Raw genomic sequence first — 7750 nt, 5'->3', positions numbered from 1 at the left:
GTCTAAACTCTTTAGTTGCAAGTGTCATAAATCCAAATCAAATTAGCTTAGGAAGAAAAAAAAATCTATTAGTTGATTTATCTTTAAAGTCCAAATGGGGTGTAGCAAGTCCACTTTGATTCTAACGACTCAGTGATATAATTAGAATTGTGTTTTATTTCATCCAAATATGAACTCTAATTTCTTTTGGATTCATTAAGGACTAATCAAGTTCTCCACATAGACAAACAAAGAGGGTTAATAGATTTCCAGCTTACCTTATACTATGTTTAGAGGTTCCAGAGTAAAGAAAAGAGCTATTTCTTCATAACTCTGACAGGGATCCTTGAATGACTTAGAAACAGTTCACTTTTTATTATATCTCACCCTTCAATGACTCACTTTGGTGGATTGGCCAGTGACAGACAGTGAAGTGTAGATGTTTAATTAAATTATCTTGCCAGAAGGGAGGACACATTTCTAAAAGAAAAGATGCTGGTCAGACAAAAGGTAACAAATGTCCCAATACAGAATAGGACAAAATTAGAAAATGTAATACAAGGGACATTTATATTGATATGAATGTTATTTTGTTACCCATGGTAGCTAGAAGGAAGTAGCAAATGACAATTTTTAACACTTTACACAGGACACAGTAGTGTCTCAAAAAAATAGTTATGGAACGAATAAACATACTGCTGTAATAAAGTTCTCACTACTGGCAAAATGTAGAAGAAGATTATCCTCAGATTTTACAGAGCCAAAAGATTACTTGTCTGCTTTTCTATGATAGCTCATAATACTGTGTATCTAAGTGTCGTATCAGTTCTTGACAATTAACAACAGTTCAATGCTGATTAATTTCCAGCTTTTCTCCCCAATAATTTTCACATTTTTTTTTTCAGAATTGCTTAGAGTCACCCCTGTGCTTATTGCATGCATACTTAGTTGTTTCCCCTGCACTTGTCCCGATTAAATTTCATACTGTTTCTGATGAATGACTACTCTAATTTATCAAGGTCATTTTAAATTCTAGTTTGGGCTGCTAAGATCAAAGCAACCCAAGCAAACTCCGTGTCACATTAGACGTGTTCTTAATTATTTTACCTAAATTTTTACAACACACATATGCACACAAACACACACACACACACACACACACATCATAAGAATTCCAATCTTAAATTACCTTACTGGTACTGCAGGAAAGAGTTTGTTATTTTTTAGGATTTGGATAAAAACTTAGACTTGGAAGAAATAGAGTTAGCTTGCAAGCTGTCTACATTTTATGAGATTGCTTTCAGAGAAAGTATTTAGTTCAACAAGGCAGAATTACATATTCTATGCCTATAGAGTTTGATAAGCAAGAGTGAAGACCAGGATTCTGAAACCTAGGATGAGATAAAATGAAATGCAAATTTAAAGTCCTGAAAAGGAATTTTGAGCAACATGAAAACAGAACTTGAGAGAACAATGCTTAGAGAAAGACCCCAAGTCCAGGACAAAAGCAGAAGAACTTGATGAAAAACCAAATACATTTTATGGATGGAATTCCTAGCTGGCCCCTTGTTTAAAGAAAAAAAGAAAAGTTTTGGAATCAAACTCAGCAGTTAAGAGGAAATTATAGATCTATGCTTACATTTTTCTTGTGATTTTTTTTGTTTTGTTTTGTGTTTGAACTGAATGAATCTACACAGACTATTTTAACTAACCACCTTCATAGAATAAAATGATTGAATATATTAAAAAAGGCACATAAAGATTTTAATGACTTGTCTAAGGACAGAGAACATTTTCAATAGAAAGAGAATAATAGAACAAAATGCTTCTTGATGCACAGCCAAATGCTAAAGATGGTGTGTGTTCCCACAGCAACATTGTTGAAGTCCTGCTGGGTATTGTTTATTCACTGGATAGTTTTGGCAAAAAATGGTAAATTATCTACCTCCAAAAATGTCTCTATCATATGACATCACCTAGAAATGGAAAGATCATATGCAGATTACACCAATACATTTAGACAATTTTTAAAACTATTCAGTATAAAAATGTCACACATATAATCAAGTTTATATGATCAACTGTCTCAGCAAGCAGTATCATAGGAATGAAGTCATCCAGACTGCTACATGTTGATAATGAATTAGGCATTTGTTCTTCAGTAAATGATTATAGTGGAGGAGAAAGATATATAACATTTATAGTGACATTTTTCTAGGTAAGATGCTTTTATAATACCACATATAATCATCAATCCAATAAAAGATATCTATTATCAATATCAATTTATAAACAAATCATCAGAATGCAGAAAGTTTAAATAATTTTATCAAGTTGTAAAGGTAGTAAATGCCAGATCAACTTTACTTTAAATTTGAAAATTGTGATTGCTTATATTCTCCTTTAGCAAACCTAAGCAAGGAGAACTATAAAATTATCGTTATTACAAAATATGCTTTATTCATTTTACACAGAGGTGATAATACGGAAGTCCTACTGAAAAAGTAATCAGCACCATGGTCAGCACCACGCCATCTGATGTGCGCTTCCTACCCCGGAAATGAGAAGAGAATGAAATAAGAAAGTTAGAAGTTGCTGGAACACTAAATCTTTTACCTCCGCATACATTAGAATATCTGAGGTATCCATTCCACGAAGTGAAAACCAGCACTATTTTTGAAAGCTTTCTTTGTTGTCCCTCAAGACTCCCCAAGGAAAATTTCCACGGGTTTTTCATGCAAAAAGTTTCTGTACTTAAAACATATTTACAGAAATGGCATTACCAAATATCATTTGAAAATGTCAATGCCTTTCCTTAGGCACACAAAGCTTCTATATTTTTAATTTTCCCACTTGCCCTCCTATTATTTCTATAGTACATATTATCCTTCTAACTCATAAACTAGGTTCTATGCTTTCATTACTGGTCTGCATTCCAAAAACCCAGAGGGATTTTATCCTTACCACATATTCCATTTTGCATCACTTAGAAAACAAAAATTTTCACACTCTTTGGACTTTCTGAAACGTCATTTATTTAATAACAGTACAGAGCCCTTATGTTTTAAAAATTATATGAACAATTCACAGATAATAGGTTTAACCAAAAATTCTGATTATATAATTCTAACCAGTTCTTCTTCCATAAAGGTAAATGGTCACTTTTCTTTTTCAACATAAATAAAAACAAGATCATAGTTAGTGTAACTTAGTATCTAAAATCCTGTTTATTTGTACCTATTTAAATGTGAACGACTATTTTCCATGTCTGCATAATTCTGCAAAACACTGATCACATTGTTCCCTAGATTCTGAGATATACTGATTTCAATGGGAGTGAATTTTGCTCGCAGCTACCATGTGTTTTGGAAGAAACAGCCTGCAGCCAAAGGTGCCTTCTGCCGACTTTACATGTAGGAGAAACCGTAGAATTAATTATAGCTGATTTTCAGCAACTTAAACTTAACAATGGTTTGTATTGTAAATGTTTATTTGTGTTTGTGTCTTTAAATGGTACTATTAAATAATACTTTTAATTACTGCCTGGGGTCTGAAAATTTTGATAAATAATACAAAGAATAAGGTTTGGGGGCCAAAATATCAGCTATTTACCTGGCAAATGACAAGCTGAAGCCTTTATGTTAGTCAAGGCGTTCTGCTAATTGGACCCTGAATCTTCACAGTTATAAACACCATCAAATGCACTTTTCTGTCACGGGGTTAGCCCTTCTAAAGAGAGAGTTGAGGAGGGGGTGGGGAGAAGTAGTGTTCAACCTGGGTAATGCTGTGACACTAAAAACAAAACCCTTTACAAAAGAGAATATTCTTTCCCTGTGAGCATTTCACTCCCAAGATGAGGAAGAGAAGAAGGAACAAATTATGTCAAAAATAGTATTCCCAAAAATTACCAAACAGGCGTCGCATCTCCCTCGAGCTAGAGAGAAGCCAAAAGTTTCATAGTAATTGAGGCTCCTTCACACAAAGAAAACTTCATAAGAAAAGTGTGCTCTTCCCAATGTAGTTACCATCAAAAGCCACAGTTTCGGTTTGGTTTGCGTTTATTGTTGTTTTTCCTTTACTTAAGTGGACTTCATTGTTAAATCTACAGTAGTCAAGCAGAGTTTTGGCTATTTTCCTCTGGCAAGAAAACTGACCATCACTCTGGACACTTCTGCTCCCACCTTCATGCTGCCAGGTTCCCAATCCCAACCAACCACTACACTTTTTTGTTATCCTCCAGGAGTCACTGAAGGATACATATGGATCAAAACACATTAATTATACCAAATCGAAGTCTTCATTATAGTAATGCTAAATAATTGTTCCCTATTCCATTTTCCATTACAAATGTAAATTCCCTTAGTCCAATATAGCCCATTTCAGACCTACCTTGAAATTGAAGGCAACATACTTTAAGAACAAAATATATAAAGACATTGCAATAAAATTCTAGCAGCAAAGAGATGCCTCAGATTTGAATATAATCTCCTTCCAGTTGTGACTTGGGAGAATTAAAGTCAGAAAGAGTAAACCTCCTCACAAATTAAAGTCCTAAAATGTTAAAACTCAGATAAATTGAAGTTAGTATTGAAATTCTCTTCACTCTTGCAATATTTTATTTTGAATAAATTAATGTAAAATTTCTCCATCCTAACTACAAATTTTGTATATTCTCAAACAGTTGGGTTTCAGTGCCTGAGCTTCGTTTCTTTAGTAACTATAACCAGAACTATCTGTCATGGGAATAGGTTCAGTTATTTAGAGTCTTTTGAGTTGTATTAGCCATAGATGATGTGCCTCACTTTTAGAGGGTCCAAAGAGTTAATCACACACATCATATTTTATGTGCAAACCAAAGCTACCCAAATGTAGATTAGAAGCAGTCCATCACCTAGAACAGTTTATCCCTAGCCAAATTTTGTTCTCAGAACTCTTAGTTCATGCTGTAAGAGACCATAGTGGAGTTTCAGTGTTAAGATAAAGGAGAGAGGATGGAGGAAAAATTGAATTTAGCCTCCCTGGACCAAAAGATCATTCATTCTTCGCCATGTCTCCAAAATCATCTGAATGAAAACTCATTTCTATCAAACAATTAATCATGGAATTGTGATTACCACATTAATTGCCATTGCTCTTTAAGCCCTGTGTTTCTGGCACTCTGATAATGAGTTGAGTTCAGGTTCAGTGTGGCAACATAGAGTGCACACAGTCATTCAAACAGGCGTTGTCACTCCTGGATCATTTCCACAACTCGTAATGAATGTACTGCTTAAGGCCTAAGAAACCCTTTTCCTAAAAAATGTTTACCCTCCAAAACTTTGGTCTCAGTTCAACAGACATCCTCTGTAGCTGAAACTGCTGTGGATGTCTCTGAAGTCAAACCCCTAGTGGCCTAATAAGAACAAAGCATGAGTCATAGTCTTTCCTTTGCTTTCATGTTACAACTTTTGAGTAGCATTTCATTGTTGCTGCATTTTCTGTGCCCCTGTGGTAAGTGTTTGACAGTTCATTTCTTGTTTTGCTTTTTTTTTTTTTTTTTTTTTTTTTGAGACAGAGTCTCACTGTTGTCACCCAGACTGGAGTGCAATGGCGTGGTCTTGGATGAATTGGATAGTGGTGAAGCATGAGGTTTTAGTGCACAGATCACCCAAGTACAGTACATTGTACCCAATATGCTCATTTCTTGTTTTGCTTTTTTTTTTTTTTTAGTATTTTCTGATTATCTAATTTTGTTTTCCATCCTAGCACACTCAGCTGAAATGGGGACCCCTATCTAATGCTACCTTCTTAAGTCTGGAACTCATAATCGGAAGTTAGAACCTCCATGGTGTAGCTAGCACAAATCTAACACAGCTGCAGTTTTAAACGAGCAGAGATTGTTTTGCTAACCAGTGCCTAAATAGCCTGTGAAGACGCTCTTTTGCCTATAATTGTGTATTTGCCTCAGCTGTTCCTGCTTATGGAGGCCTTTGTGGTCTGTTAGCGTCTGCCCTGAATGCCAGCATATATATTCTAGGTGTAGTTCAAGCTAAAGACGCAGCAGCCTCTATCCTAAAGTTCCCCACATTTGGCAAAGGCCACCCATGATTTTTGCTGAGGCCCATGTGGTCCATGCCTTTGCTAGTGCTAATCCTCTCCTGCAGCTGTCATCTGCCAAGATAAACTATATGCCAAAGCCTCTTGCCTAGCGCGCACAGAACGTAAAAGCCAACAGCATCGCTGGAAATACCCGCTAGTCACAATATAAGCCGCTATATCAGGAATCATTGAAGGATACAAATTGATCAAAACATATTAATTGTACCAAATCCAAGTCTTCATTATAGTAATGCTAAATCATTGTTCCCTATTCCATTTTCCATTACAAATGTAAATTCATTTAGTCCAATATAGCCAATTTCAGACCTTTGTGATCTGTCAGCATCTGCCCTGAGGCCTTTGTATTATAAATAATACAAAGAATAAGGTTTGGGGGCCAAAATATCAGCTATTTACCTGGCAAATGACAAGATGAAGGCTTTATGTTAGTCAAGGGGTTCTGCTAATTGAACCCTGAATTTTCAGTTATAAACACCATCAAATGCACTTTTCTGTCATGGGGTTTAGCCCTTCTAAAGAGAAGGTTTGACAGTTTGTTTCTTGTTTTGCTTTTTTTTTTTTTTTTGGTTAGCATTTTCTGATTATCTAATTATCTAGTATAGGTCAAAATACCCTAGAGTGCAAAGCTCAAAGCCACGGGTCCTGGTCCCACCAAATTCTCTCCCTAATATATTTCCGCCTTGCAAATGGTCATTTTTTGTTTTGTTTTGGATTCTCAACATTTCTTAATTCTGAACCCATTTTGGGGGTCTTTGAAAGACTCAGTATTTATCACTGTTGTTTCTCAGCTGGGATTCTAAATAAATTGGAAACTAAGTTAAATAATAGGTGTTTGGAAGCCCAAATAGTAGCCTTATTACCAGTAGGACATGAGTTGAAGGAAATAGCTTGGTTAGGAGTGTGTGTGTATTTGCGTAGAGGAGACGATCAGCTACTACTTAGGAAAGTACATAGAATCTTGAAGCCATTTCCATCCAAAATGAAAAAAGGATTTGAGGCAGTTGAGCATGTCCAAATTATTATTCCCAAATTTCATGGGGGTGGAGCCAGTAAAGGGCTAGAAAATGCCAAGAATGTTACATTAATTGAGATCTCTCAACAACAAAGAGACATCTGGAATGCAGTAGAACTATGCCAATCTAAAAACTGAGAATTTTAAGAATTTTGTTTCTGGAGTGTGGCATATTTTTCCCATATAAAGCGCTGTGCCTATATAATAGTTCATCTGCCAGGTTAGCCCACGCTAGTTACTTTAAATAAAAAATATACCGGAAGCATATTTTTTTGGTAATTGAAAGCACCAGATAAAACATCATGTACAACAATCTTTTTATTTTATTTTCTTATTTTGTTTTATTTTGAGATGGAGTCTCACTCTGTAACTTAGGCTGGAGTGCAGTGGTGTGATCTTCCCTTACTGCAACTTCTTCCCTCCGGACTCAAGGGATCTTCCCACCTCAACCTCCCAAGTAGCTGGGGCCACAGATGCTCGTCACCACACACAGCTAAGTTTTTGTATTTTTGTTAGAGACGGGGTTTCATCATGTTGCTCAGACTGGCCCTAAACTCCTGAGCTCAAGGGATCCACCTGCCTTGGCCTCCCAAAGTGCTGGAATTACAGGTGTGGGCCACTACACCTGGCCAATAATCGTATTTTAAAATAATGTGTGGT

The sequence above is a fragment of the Mandrillus leucophaeus genome, unplaced genomic scaffold (assembly GCF_000951045.1).
Source record: "Mandrillus leucophaeus isolate KB7577 unplaced genomic scaffold, Mleu.le_1.0 Scaffold102, whole genome shotgun sequence".
NCBI classification, from domain to species: Eukaryota; Metazoa; Chordata; class Mammalia; order Primates; family Cercopithecidae; genus Mandrillus; species Mandrillus leucophaeus.
The sequence above is the reverse complement of the archived record's forward strand: the minus strand, read 5'-3'. Positions refer to the sequence as shown.